The sequence below is a fragment of the Antechinus flavipes genome, chromosome 3, assembly GCF_016432865.1.
Source record: "Antechinus flavipes isolate AdamAnt ecotype Samford, QLD, Australia chromosome 3, AdamAnt_v2, whole genome shotgun sequence".
NCBI lineage: Eukaryota > Metazoa > Chordata > Mammalia > Dasyuromorphia > Dasyuridae > Antechinus > Antechinus flavipes.
In genome coordinates, this window is record NC_067400.1 from 632,709,192 (window position 1) to 632,723,743 (window position 14,552).

At 44.3% G+C, this 14,552-nt stretch overlaps 1 protein-coding gene across 3 annotated transcripts in view; it reads right to left on the reverse strand.

Annotated features, from left to right (window-relative positions):
* The window catches only part of LOC127556826 (zinc finger protein 883-like), a 64,904-nt gene that overhangs the window by 13,341 nt on the left and 37,011 nt on the right, over positions 1–14,552 (reverse strand). Inside the window, exon 1 of one of the 3 annotated variants that reach the window (XM_051990278.1) lies at positions 979–2,432. The exons of the other annotated variants lie outside the window; for them this stretch is intronic. The gene's annotated coding sequence lies outside the window, so the exon portion shown is untranslated. Of the gene's footprint in view, positions 1–978; positions 2,433–14,552 lie in introns of those variants that run through there. 3 annotated transcript variants of the gene reach the window in all.

Below are 14,552 nucleotides of genomic sequence, written 5' to 3' on the forward strand. Positions count from 1 at the left end.
AGGGGTCTCTGAACAGGAGACTTCCTCCCTCTTCCTGATTCTTACCTATCTCCTCCCCCCCACACACACACACCCGGACCCAGGAGGCAGAGGGGGCTTGGGGATCCCAGACGGGATGGGAGCCTCAATGGCCCCCGAGGAGCGCCCCCTCCCGGCGATCCTCTGCCTTCAGCATCCCTTCTTCCCACTCAGCCCATACAAGAGCCGAACTACATTGACTGCTTGGTCTTGGGGGGGGGAGGGCTTGAGGATGGGGAGGATGGGGGGCCCTGGGATGGGGCTGCCAGGAAAGACGGGGGTCGGCCTGGGGCTGGGAGACACAATCCTGTCCGGGGTTCGGCTTGTCCGCAGGGGCCCGAGGGCTCTGAAAAAAGTGGGGGCAGGGAAGGAGGCCGCGGGAAGGAGGGGTCTGGGAGGCAGCATATCTGGGAGGCAGCATCCGGTAACAAAGTTTCTGGGAAAGCCGGCGCACCATGTGCTGGGCTCTCCCTAGGGGCTGGGGAGGGCTCCCGGCACCTTCTTTTGCTAGTCGGGCTTGGAGGCTGCTTCTCTGGGTCCCTGGAGGGAAGGTGGAGCCTGGGTGCCAGTGCCTGACTCTGGCGGGAGCCAGCACGAGAACCCGGGGCCAGTCAAGGGAGGCCGGGCGGGAGCTTTGGGGTCTGCGTCCCGGGTAAAGGAAACGGGACTCCTGGGTCTTTATAGGGAGCCAGGGCTGCCAGCGGACCAACCGAATCTCTGAACCGGAGCCCGGGGCAGGGAGACAGGACACGTGGGCTGGCCCGGAAGAAAGCTGAAGGCAGTACTCCTGGGTCCCCGTGAGGTAAGTGGGACCTTCGGGAGGGGACGGGGAGCCTGCCCGGGAGCCAGCTGGGGAGGGAAGAGGGTCCCTGGTGGCCTGGAGGACACTCGGCAGAAGGTCTCATGGGAAAAGGCAGCAGCTGAAGCTGAGCAGCGCGTGGCTTCCTGATTCAGACCTACCTGGGGACTGCAAGCACAGAGCCGGCTTCTGGAAGGCGCGATCCCAGCTCCGGGGAAGGAGGCCGAGAGATCTCAGCTCAGAGAGGAGGCGGAGAGATCTCGGAGAGAAGGAGACAGAGAGAGGTCTCAGCTCCGAGAGGAGGCAGAGAGATCTCGGAGAGAAGGAGGCGGAGAGATCTCGGAGAGAAGGAGGCAGAGAGAGATCTCAGCTCCGAGAGGAGGCAGAGGGATCTCAGCTTCGGGGAAGGAGGCCGAGAGATCTCGGAGAAAAGGAGGCAGAGAGATCTCAGCTTCGGGGAAGGAGGCCGAGAGATCTCGGAGAAAAGGAGGCAGAGGGATCTCAGCTTCGGGGAAGGAGGCCGAGAGATCTCGGAGAAAAGGAGGCAGAGAGATCTCACTCCGAGAGAAGGAGACGGAAGAGATCTCAGCTCAGAGAAGGAGGCCGAGAGATCCAGGTCCAAGGGTTTCTGCTTGCAGTCCGCCTGCCCAGGTCCGCTGAAAGCCCAGATCTTCCCTTTCTTCCAATGGCTCCCAGAGCCAGGATCTCCGACCCAGCGGGCCTCTCCTCCCCAAGCCCGGCCCTCCATCACATGGAATGGCGTGGCCACTGGAATAACCCTTTCCCACTCTAGACTCCGCCCCTAACCCCACCCCCAAGGCTCAAGTTCCCGCGGGGCCACAACCCCCTGCCCAGGCTGCCTCTCTGAGAGAGTCCGCCCACATCCTCCCTCCGCCTGCTCTGAAACTCGGAGCGCAGAGTCCAGTTTTCGTCCAGCGCTCCCCCCGCCACGCTCACGAACTAGGACGTCCATCTATCCCTCTATCCCTCTGTCCCGCCCGAGTGTCCCAGCCCTTTCTCCCCCACATCCCTCGAGGCAGGCGTCCCTGTCCTCCCTGCAGTCGGACCCCAGACTCAGCGGCCCATGTAAGCGCGTCCTCCCAGCACTGGGGGCCAGCGGGAGCAGAGCGGTCCGGAGAAGCCGAGTCCATCCATGGCGCCTCAGAGAATCCTGCCCAGAGCCCGGCCCCTGATTTTACAGAGAGGGAAACTGAGCCCCGGAGCAGCGAAGGGCCTTGCCAAGGTCATGCCGGGGGAAGGTGTCGGGGCAGGAATGAGCCCCGGCTGGAGGGGGTCACGGGCTCTGCCACTTCCCCAGCCTTCCTCCGGGGCCTTCTCAGTGCCGAGGCATCCTCAGGGGCAGCCCGGGGCTCAGGGGGAGAAGAGCTGAGTTCAGATCCAGCCCGGCAGATGCCCACAAGGTTGTGAGTCAGCGATTGTGAAGCGCTCAGCTTGGGCACACAGTAGGTGCTGGATAAAGGCTTCTTCCTCCCATCCACGTGATTCCACGTTGCCACCTCCAGCCGTGCCCGTCAGAACCAGGCCCCAGCCCGGGCCGCCTTTGCCTCCTCCGGGGGCCAGAGGGGTGCTCACAGTCAGCGTGCCCCAGACTCCTGTACCCGAAGGTGATGCTGGAGACTTTGGGGACCTTGTCTCTCCTCATCCCGGGCTCTGGCAATGGGGAGTGGGGGTGGTTTCTGTCCTGGCATGGGGGGCAAATGCCAGAGGGGCACATGAGCTCTCCTGGGCTGGGATTTCTCTTCAATGATGGGTCCAGCCCGTGGACTGGAGGGGGCGGGGGGGGGAGAGGGTCCTGGAGCCCAGGCTCTCTGTGCCTGAGGAAAAGGGCCTGGCCTTTTGTGCGGGAGCATCCTCCCCCTCCGCTGTCCTGGCCTTGACCCTCCGGCTTTCCAGCTTTCTGCACTCCGCGCCCCCCCCCCCCCCCCAAGATTCTTGCTCCATCCCTGGGGTTTGAACCCCGGGCCTCTTTCTCCCGAGTGGGCATAAACCGAGAGGTCCGAGGTTCCTTATTCCAGGCGGCTCCCCTCGTAGGCCAGTGGCCCCCTGAGCCCAGCAAGCAAGAGGCTGAGCTGGGCTTTGAGTGTAGCGGGTCGGGAGTTGGCCGGGAGCGGGCCCATGACTCTGAGACACGGGCCGGCCTGTGGCTGCAGCAGAGCCCCAGCCTGGCAAAGTGGGTCACCCTGGTCCTTGGGGTTTAGAAATAAATCCCCCTGCTCACCATAGCCCTCGGTGTCCAACTGGGCGTGTGCACGCGTGTGCTTGCCTGTGTTTGTGCATGTGTGCGTGTGTGCTTGCCTGTGTTTGTGCATGTGTATGTGTGCTTGCCTGTGTTTGTGCATGTGTATGTGTGCTTGCCTGTGTTTGTGCATGTGCGCGTGTGCTTGCCTGTGTTTGTGCATGTGTGCGCGTGTGCTTGCCTGTGTTTGTGCATGTGTGCGCGTGTGCTTGCCTGTGTTTGTGCATGTGTGCGCGTGTGCTTGCCTGGGTTTGTGCATGTGTGCGCGTGTGCTTGCCTGTGTTTGTGCATGTGTGCGCGTGTGCTTGCCTGTGTTTGTGCATGTGTGCGCGTGTGCTTGCCTGGGTTTGTGCATGTGTGCGCGTGTGCTTGCCTGTGTTTGTGCATGTGTGCGTGTGTGCTTGCCTGTGTTTGTGCATGTGTATGTGTGCTTGCCTGTGTTTGTGCATGTGTATGTGTGCTTGCCTGTGTTTGTGCATGTGCGCGTGTGCTTGCCTGTGTTTGTGCATGTGTGCGCGTGTGCTTGCCTGTGTTTGTGCATGTGTGCGCGTGTGCTTGCCTGTGTTTGTGCATGTGTGCGCGTGTGCTTGCCTGGGTTTGTGCATGTGTGCGCGTGTGCTTGCCTGTGTTTGTGCATGTGTGTGCGTGTGCTTGCCTGTGTTTGTGCATGTGTGCGCGTGTGCTTGCCTGTGTTTGTGCATGTGTGCGCGTGTGCTTGCCTGGGTTTGTGCATGTGTGCGCGTGTGCTTGCCTGGGTTTGTGCATGTGTGCGCGTGTGCTTGCCTGGGTTTGTGCATTGTGCCAAATAGGCGAATTGCCCCCTTTTTTCCTTCTCCTCCAGACCCTGCTTTATTCCTGCCTCTAAACCCCCTCTCCATTTTTTCCACCCTTTTGGAAGCCCTTTCCCTCCCCTGGCTCCTGCTCTCTCTCCCCACACCCCCAGCCAACTCTGGGTCTCCCATGGAGCCTGAGCACTCGGGGACATCAGGTCTGTGACTGGACTTTACACGAAGGGGCTCAAATCACCCCGTATAGGGACATGATGTTGGAGAGAACCTGGTGTCTGTGGGTAAACATGACTACTCTGTGCCTTTCCCTCCCCCCCTCCCCCGGGCATCTCAGCCTCCTCCTTTCCTCTGCCTCCTGAGTTTGCTCAGTGCCCAGGGATGGAGACTAAGGTCTGTAGTGAGGGGAAGGTCTAAAACCCACTCTTGCCTGTGAGAAAGATCACTTGGCTCCTCTGTGTCAGGTGTTTTCCCAGAGTCTTTCCTTTGAGCAAATGGGAATCTCCCAAATTCCTTGGCTGCCCCATGATCTCCCCGTCAGTCTCAGGCTCCTTGTAAGGTCCAAGAGGCTGGAAAAGACCCCACGCTTCTACAGGTCAAGTTAATTTATTGTCTGTCCGAGTCCAAATCCAGTGTATGTCCTGCTCTCAACCTTGGCCTTTGTCCCATCATTCTCTGGGCTTTCTTAGCATCTGTTATTTCTTATCCCCTGGAGGAGGGAGAGGCTAGACTTGGACCCTCAAATGGCATCTTTTCCTATCCTTTCTCCTCTCTCTCCCCACAATCCGGGCTTCCAGTGGTCATTTCCCAGTTGGAGGGAGGAGAAACACAGATATTTTAAAAACTTAAATACAAAATAGAAAAAGAAAAATATTGTCATGCGCCCAGCAGAAAGAACATCGGGGAGGATTCAAAATATGGAACAATAAATTTCCATTTCATGAAAGCATCTATCATAGTGGAAGACACTGTATTCAGAACTGTCCATCTTTTCTTCGCTTCCTTGTAATTCCTTTTGTTCTTTTTTCTTCCTCCCCACTTCCCCCAAGCAGGCCATAGTCAAACTTGGATATATTTCTGTAAATACATACACACACACACTCACAACATACACCTAAAACAATATTAATATGGCTAACATATAATGTAGATTTCTCTCTTATTTGAATCTTTGACTTTGTCTGGGATCAATGATTACCCCTACTTTTTTTTCCTAATAAATTCTACTCCTGATTATTGTTATTGTGTTAATGTATATCTTTTGTTTCTTATTCCTGCTAACTCTTCTACTTTATTTCTACCTATTTACCTTCCTCTTCCTCCCTCAAGGATTTCTCCCTACTCTTTCCATTTTTATCCCATTCCCATTAGCTAACGCACTTTATCCTCCTCCCCCTTAATCTACACATTCTTATGTACCCCACCTATCCTATCACACCCATATCCTCCCTCTTTATCCCTTTCCCATTAATCTACACACCTTATCTCACTCCTGTTAATCTATATACCTTTTTATATTCCTCCCTTTCTTCTCCCCTCACTTAATTCTATTCCTCCCCCCCTCCCCTGATTTCTTTATAGATTTTGGAGGGTGCCATACCTTTCTTGGGGCACACACACACACACATTTGTATGCATGTATTGTTCCCTCTTTAATCCATTCCAGATGTGAGTAGGGTTCCAGAACTACCAGCCCTCTTCCCCCTTCTAATTCCTCCTTGTCAGTTCTTGCTCTTGCACCTCATTCATATAACATAATTACCACTTTTACCTTTTCCTACACAGTTTTGCTTTTTAGAGTCACATCATACACAGCTCTGCCCCAGTCTTTCTTTTGGACTACGCAATTACTGATGTCAGTCTTAGACATATGGTTCACATTTTCATGAATAAAAACATAAACAGTTTGTCCTTGTTGAGTCCCTTGAAATTAGACTTTGATGTTGACTCTTCCATATCAAATTTTCTATTGAGTTCAGATTTGTTTGCAACAAAATCCTGGAGTCTTTTATTGTAAGCTTGATAGATCTCGTGTGATTCTAATTGCAGCTCCAGCATATTTGAATTTTGTTTTTTGTTGTTGTTGCTCGGAGGGATAATTTTTATTTTTATTTTTTTCATTTTCAATAATATTTTATTTTTCCAAATACATGGAAAGATAGTTTCAATATTCATCTTTGGAAAACTTTGTACTTCAATTTTTTCTCCTTTGCTCCCTTCCTCTCCTCCCTCCTCCCCAAGACAGCAAGTAATCTGTTATAGATTAAACATGTGCAATTCTTTTAGACATATTTCCATATTTGTCATGTTGTGCAAGAAAAATCAGACCAAAAGGGAAAAAACCATGAGAAAGAAAAAGGGGAAACTACTAAGATTCAATCTACATTTAGTCTCCATTGTTCTCAATCTAAATGTGAATGGCACCTTCCATCTCAAGTGTTTTGGGATTGCCCTGAACTGCCGTACAGCTGAGAAGAGCCAAATCCATCACAGTTGACCATCGCGTAATCTCGTAGTTATTGTTGTACAGAAATTGTTAGAAGCAGAAAGAAAACACAAGCAGTTTCTGGAAATAACACTGTACCTCAAGGTACAGATGAAGGCAATTTTGTGGCCCAATGTTACAATCACCCCCCAATTTTTTTAAATCATGAAAACCCTGAAAGTCCATACCGGTGGGTTTATGGACAAACAGGGACCTTCATTTATTGTTGTAAACTCGTCCCCCACTTTGTCCCCCTTTGGAACAGCTCTGCTACTTCTCTCTTGGCACTTGTCATTCCCTTCTTCTTGAGCAAAAGTCTCACCCCTTCTTTTATCTGGCTTCTTTCTCCAGACATTCTCGAACACTTTTTTAAAATTGTCCTTTACTCTTTTTCTACCCTTTCCCCCCATTGGGGGAAATAAAAGAAATACAAGTCACTTTGTAACAAAAGAACATGACGAAACCAAAAAAAGAAGCCCCTGATTGTCCAAGCGGAGATCCATTCTGCATCATGAGTCTGTTGTGGTGCCTCAGGAATCATGGCTGGTCATTGCACTGATCTTAAGGATTTCGAACCTTCTAGGCGTATAATGCTGTGCTTACTGTATGCTTTGTTCTGGCGCGCTTCCTTCTCCATCAGTTCTTACAAGTATCCCCAAGTTCTCTGAAACCATCCATTTTGTCATTTCCTCTGAGTATCCCATGTACAGTATAGCATGGTACACTCCATGGACTGTAACTGAAGTCATTTTCCAATTGATTGTCTTCCTTTCAACTTGCCACTTCCAAAAATACTTAGCGATATTTTTGTACATCCTAATAGAATTTGTAAAAGCCTTTTTGGAGTTCTCACTCTGAGCTTTTGCTTTTGTGATGTTATTTTTATAAAACTCTGTAATGTTTTAAAATTCACATTGTCACCTGGTCTAGCCTGGCCTCTCCCTATTGTATATATTCTTTTACCATCTGACTTGGTGGGTAAATTCTCTCTATATCCTCATGAGCATTTCCAGACAAATCTGATTTCTCTTTGTGCCTTCAGAGTTTTATTCCTGGGTATCTCCTCTGTCTCCTGGGCTGATTTCCTCTACAGCATTTTATCTCATAAGAGCCTCCATCGATCTTCCTCTGGACCCCTTGAAAACTGTTTTCCCTATAGGCTGCACATCAGTTGAGGGTCAGATTTCTCTCTTTATATCACTGATCCCAGGAGGAGGAAATCCAGTGGGTTCCCATCATTTCCACCCCAAAACTAGTTTTTCCTGTTGGTGAGAATCAATCTGAGATGAAAATTGCTCCTTTGTTTGATTATTCCAACTTTTGAAGAATGAATTTATACAACAGAAGGCAAGATATTACAAAGTGCTCTGTTTGGGGCAGACCAAGAGCTGTAGGAGACGTCTGGAGACCTGAAAGCCCCATCATTGTCCTCTCATTCCTTCTTCTATTTCCCAAGCTCTTCACCTGGTGTCTCTTTCTGTTCATGTGGTATTCTGTATTGACAACATCCCTTCCTCTTATCATTCATCTACTATATTTCCAAAGCAGAGAATAATAGTTAATAAGTGATAAGTCATTTCCAGGTTGGAAGGTAAATTCATCATTTTCCGTTTATAGGTTCCTTCCTTTAAAAATATACAGGACAAAAATAGGAATAGAAAAGTATTTTCTCAGGTGAAAAATCATAATTGGGGGAGGAACCAAGATGGCAGAGGCTCATGTGAGTTCTTCCCAAAATCCCTCCAAAAAACTTAAAATAATTCCTCAAAACAAATTCTGGTTATTCTTAATCCACAGAATGAGAATGTGAAACAATTTTCCAGCCCATGACAACTTAGAGGGTCAGCAGGAAAGGTCTGTCTCCAAAAGGAAAGGGATTTATATGTACAAAAATATTTATAGCAGCACTTTTAGTAATGGCAAAAAATATTGGAAACTTGGGGGATGTATATCAATTGAGAAATGGCTAAAACAAATTGTATAAGATTATAATATATTTATATTATGTATATAATTATATAATAATATTATAATTATTGAGCTAATATAAATATGATGAGCAAGATGCTCTCAGAAAAACCTGGAAAGACCTACATGAACTAGTGCAAAATGAAATGAGTAGAATCAGGAGAATGTCATAAATAATAACAATAATACTTTTGATCAACAATGAATGACAGCTATTCTCAGAAATAGAGTGATCTAAGGCAATTCTGGAGGATGATGAAAAAATCCTATCCATCTCCCAAGAAAGAACTGAGGATACAGATCGATGACTTTTCCTTTATTTTTCTGGGGGGGTTTTTAGGTCTGGGTTTTCTTTTTTAAAAAACTATTTTTGGGGGTGAGGCAATTGGCCTTAAGTGACTTGCTTAGGGTCACACCTAGTAAGTGTTAAGTGTCTGAGGCCAGATTTGAATTCAGATGCTCCTGATTCTGGGCTGGTGCTCTATTCACGGCACCATCTGTGTTTTCTTTTGCAACATGACTAACCTGGAAATATGTTTTGCATAACTGCATATATATAGCAAATTGCTTGCCTTCCTAATGAGAGGAGTAGGGGAAAGATGGAGAAGATTCGCAGCTCAAAGTTTTCTTTTATTTTTAAAGTACACTAAAAATTGTTTTTGCATGTAATTGGGGGGAAAGAAAATACTAAATTAAAAATGTTAATGCAAAATAAAAAAAAAGATTTGGTTTTCTTCTTGAACACTTTATTTAAAAGAAGTCTGCTATCTTGAGTTTAGAGTTTAGTTTCCTTATGTTACATTTATCTGAAGGAAATGTGTTATCTCCACACTGCTGACTGTCCTTAAATAGTTAGTGGAAATTTGTAACCTCTTAGATTCAGAAGTTTAGCTTTTCTGTGAGTCACTCCATGTCAAAGAAGTCTGTTATCTCTATTCCACTTATGAACAGATGGACTCTTATCAATCAACCTTTCCTGATAGAAAGGATGGAAAGAAGGATTGTTGCTATCCCCAATATACAATTAATCATGTTGGTTTTGTTGCCCATGATGCTTCTGAATTGGTAACCAATAATATTATTTTCATTTTAAAATGTTCCCTATTCTTTGTTCTGTCTTCCCAGAAAAGCTTTTTAAAAAAGGCTAGATTACTTCACCTTAAGGTCTTTTGGTTTACCGAGGAGCTGAGACCTCATTTATTGATGATTGAACTTTGCCAAAAAATTGGTCATTTGGGGGAGGAAAAAATCGTAAGGGATAATTAAAAGCCTGTGTTTTATAAAACCATAAAATCAGCAATAAAATTTTCAATATTCTAAATTTCTTTTTCCCAGTGGTTTTCTAAGTCTAGAATGAAATATAAATATGGCTCCTGTCTCCTGATCACTGTGCAGAAACAAAGAAAAACCTAGTTCAAGAGAATCACAGTTTTAGAAGCATCCCCATAGCTTTATTGCCTTCAGTGGGAGATATCATTTTTGAAAAAATAATACTCAGAAAATTACAAAATTTCTTTGTATAAAGTATGATTGTTTCAGAGAATGAATAATCACCTTTGTCTTTTTGTCTCACCAATATTTTTAATTACAAAAACTTCTCACTTGCAATGAATAACATTTTGCTAAAACCTCCGCTGCTATTCTCACAAATAAAATATTTCATGGTTGATTCACTGATTGTATTATGCTTGTTCTCAGCAAATTTCCCTTGCCTATAAACAATTCTTAATCATTAGGAGTCAGCTATTTAATCATCTTTCACAAATATTCCTCTCAATTGGTTGAAAGAGAATGAATGATTTTAGAATCTATATTACTGGTTTATTACAACTAAGTAAATTCTTGTTTTTGGTAAAGTAAATTAAAAGGATTATGTATATAGAGGAGACTCCTTTTTCTAAAGAATAAAGAATAAACCAAAAGTATTATGTATAAAGACGAGACTCCTACACTAAAGAATAAGCACCAGTGAAAATGAGTGGATGTTCATCAGTTGGAGAAAGGCTGAATAAACTATGGTATATGAATGTTATGGAATATTTTTGTTCTGTAAGAAACGACCAGCAGGATGATTTCAGAGAGGCCTGGAGAGACTAACAGGAACTGATGCTGAGGGAAATGAGCAGAGCCAGATCATTGTACATGGCAAAAACAAGAGTATATGATGATCAATTCTGATGGACGTGGCTCTCAACAATGAGATGATTCAGACCAGTTCCAATTGTTCAGTGATGAAAAAATCCATCTACACCCAGAGAGAACTGGGGGAATTGAGGATGGTTCATAGCATAACATTCTCACTCTTTTGTTGACATTTGCTTGCATTTCATTTTGCTTCTCTTTTTTTTCTTGTGCAGCACGATTATTATATAAATAACATATACATATATTAGATTTAATATACATTTCTACCATGTTTAACAAATATTGGACTACTTGCCATCTAGGGGAGAGAGGGGATGGGGTAGGGGTAAATGGAACACAGGGTTTTGTAAGGGTTTTGAATTTGAATTTGAAGAATTGTTCACGCATATGTTTTGAAAAATAAAAAGCTTTAATAAAAATGTAAAATAAAAAAAAGAATAAGCACCAGTGGAGAAGCAAAATGGCACAGTGGGTAGAGCATCAGCCCTGCCATGAGAATCTGAGTTCAAATGAGGTCTCAAGACAATTGACTTTTACTAGCTGTGTGATCTTGGGCAAGTCATGTACCCTTGACTATCCACACACACACACTAAACATTTGACCCAAAGCCCTATAATTCTGACCAGCGTATCATATTTGAGCATATATTGAGAGTAAGAAACTGCCTTAGTTGTCATCTAGTCCAGGTTTTTAAGGCAGCTTTGGAAATTTCCCTGTTCAGGAAAAGTTTGTGTCCCATTAGTCAAAACACTACAACTATTCCACAGCAACCAGATCATCAGAAGGTAGATGGTCTTCCCAAAGAGGAATTAAATTAAAATATATGCTGTGATGCCACCTCCTAAACATTGTAAGACTTAATGAATCCAAATAACAGTTTTAAATTTCAATTATAGAAAAAAGTGTGAATTTCCTAATTGTTGAACAATACCCATGAAAATTTCTAGACATCCTGAGATCAAAATACCCTGAAACTGACAGTAAGTAAAAGTACCATATTTGGGTAAAATCACTCAATGTCTTCTATAACAAAGCTTCAGGAGTTCATATCTTAAACTCCATCCATTTATTTTTCAAGGTATTCCACTGAGAGTCATTAAAAGTCTTTCTTAATGCCATCTACATATATAGAGAGAACTATGGAGATTGAATGTGGATTAAAGCATACTATTTTCACCTTTTTTTGCTTGCTTGCTTGCTTTTTATTTCTTGTGGGTTTTTCCCTTCTGGTCTGATTTTTCTTGTATAATATGACAAATATGGAAACATGTTTGAAAGGACTATATATCTTTAACCTGGAATTCTTGCTGTCTTGGGGAGGGGAGAGGTAAGGGAGAGAGGCAGAAAAACTTGAAATATAAAATCTTAGCAAAAAGTTGGGAGATTGTACAATGATCAGTTCTGGTGGATGTGACTCTTTTCAACAGTGAGATAATTCAGACCAGTTCCAATGGGCTTGTGATGGAGAGAGCCATCTACATCCATAAAAAAGAATTATGGGGACTGAGTGTGAATCACAACATAATATTTTCACCTTTTTTGTTATTATTTGCTTGCTTTTGCATTTTTTTCCCTTTTTCATCTGATTTTTCTTGTGCAGCATGATAATTGTGGAAATATGTATAAGAAGAGTTGCACATGATTAACATATATTGCATGACTTGCCCTCTAAGGGAGGGGATGGGAGAAAGAGAGGCAGAAAAAAATTTTGGAATACAAGGTTTTTAAAGGATGAATATTTAAAATTTTACATACATTTTGAAAATAAAAAACTTTGAAATATAATTTAATAAAAAAAAGAAACAAATGTTAGAAACTATATTAAGTGTATTTGGAAAAACAAAGGAAATTTTGGAAAATTACCAATGTAGAGACATCTCTTTTTTTGGTGGATAAATAGTGAGTGTGAGGTTGGCAAAAAACAACTGTCCATTTTTATTTTGAACTGGCACAGATAAATAGATATAATTAACAAAAGGTCTGGCAAGTGCATCACTGAATAAGTAAAGACCCAAGGAGCTGTTCATCATTCAGTGGTGCTGGGCAGCAGCAGTTGGCTGCCATGGAAGTTGAGCCAAAGTGGGAGGAGGATTTTAGGAGATGCCAGGTCCATATCCTGCTGGGAATGGCTCCTGTGGCATCTTTGGGTCCCAAGCAAGTGAGCAAGTCCTCTCAGGATGAAAGCATCCCTCCTTTAATTTTAGATCAACACTGTCCCCTATGTGCTTCTTCCCCAGTCCATTTGCTTGCAACAGATTCGCTTTTCATCTACAAAGCTTTTGCTTATTCTGATTTTTTTTAAGTCCTATATAATGGTCTAGTCCTGGATTTCAGTTCACCAGTTTGTGCTCCAGTTTGGGTTTTGTCTCAGCAAGTGTCAACATTACCCTTGGGGATGATGTCCGTTTGTTCTTCTAATTCTCCTTTTAGATGCCTGAATTTTGAGTGATTTTTGTGAATATTTCATAACTTAGGCTCCTTTTAGAGATGTTAGCCTCTTGGGAACTTCTGGTCTGCTATTGTTTCATTTTGGTCGCAACTCTGCTTAACTGTTATAATGTGGGGGGAGGGAGGATATGCATAGTCTTCTCCCTTTCTCATCCTTTTTAAATTAGATTGACATGTCATAGAGAATATGGAATTTTCTCTTTATTCAGTGTGCTAAGTCTCCAGTCAGCATTTTGTCATCCCTCTATTGCAATTCTTCATCTGGAAACCTAAATCACATTCTCAGAAACCATCTTCATAAGCCAACCAAGCCAATCTGTTCTTGTCATTGGCACTCTCTGAAGTCAGTGGGTGATAGCGAGGAACCCCCGACCTGTTCCCCCACTTTGGTCTTCTCAACCATTGGTGATAATTGTACAGTTAGTTCTGGGAGAACCGCAGAATACTGGGTGGTCCAGCCAGTGCTGCGCTGGACTGGCGAACGAAAGGCTTGAGTTTGATTTGTCCAGAACACTTCCGAGCTGAGTGCCTCTGGACAATCCCCGGTCTCTTCCCCTTCCTCTATGAAATGGGGATCATAATAGCACTGTTCTCCAAGTTCAATGCAAAGATAAAATGAGATCATGTTTGTAAAGTGCTTTGCAAGCCTTACTGTGCTGCAAAAATGCTTCCAGTATCTGGAAATGTAACCTTGTGCCCTCCACAGCGGGGTCTTCTTCTTTCCCAAAGTGTGCTTCATTTCACTTCCTCCTTAAGGGTGTTCATTTGGTGTTTGTGGCAGCCCTGTTTGTAGTGGCTAGAAACTGGAAATTGAATGGATGCCCATCAATGGGAGAATGGTTGGGTAAATTGTGGTATATGAATGTTATGGAATATTATTGTTCTGTAAGGAATGACCAGCAGGATGAATACAGAGAGGATTGGAGAGACTTACATGAACTGATGCTGAGTGAAATGAGCAGGACCAGGAGATCATTATACACAGCAACAACACTGTATGAGGATGTATTCTGATGGACGTGGTTCTCTTTGACAATGAGAGGATCCAAATCAGTTCTAATTGATCTGTAATGAACAGAACCAGCTACACCCAGAGAAAGAACACTGGGAAATGAGTATGGACCATAATACAACATTTCCACTCTTTCCGTTATTGTTTGCTTGCATTTTTGTTTTTTTCTTCTCAGGTTATTTTTACCTTCTTTCCAAATCCGATCTTTCCTGTGCAACAAGATAACTGTATAAATATGTATACATATATTGTATTTAACATATTTAACATGTATGGGATTGCCTGCCATCTAGGGTAGGAGGTGGGAGGAAGGAGGGGAAAAATTGGAACAGAAGATTTTGCAACGGTCAGTGTTGAAAAATTACCCATGCATATGTTTTATATATAAAAAACTATAATTTAAAACCGTGTTCATTTGGCTTAGTACACCTTAATTATCTTTCCTGTTGGAATCCTTACTAACTGCTAAGTAATTAGAGTTGATCTAATCTTACAAGAAGTTGTTTTGGCCAGAACCTGAAACAAGGTACTAAGTAGAACTAATCAAGACAAGGCTTGTGTTCCCACCTTTACTCATTGGAGTCCATAAGTATGCTAGCTTCACAAAGTACACTTTCTAACTTCAAGAGAGTCC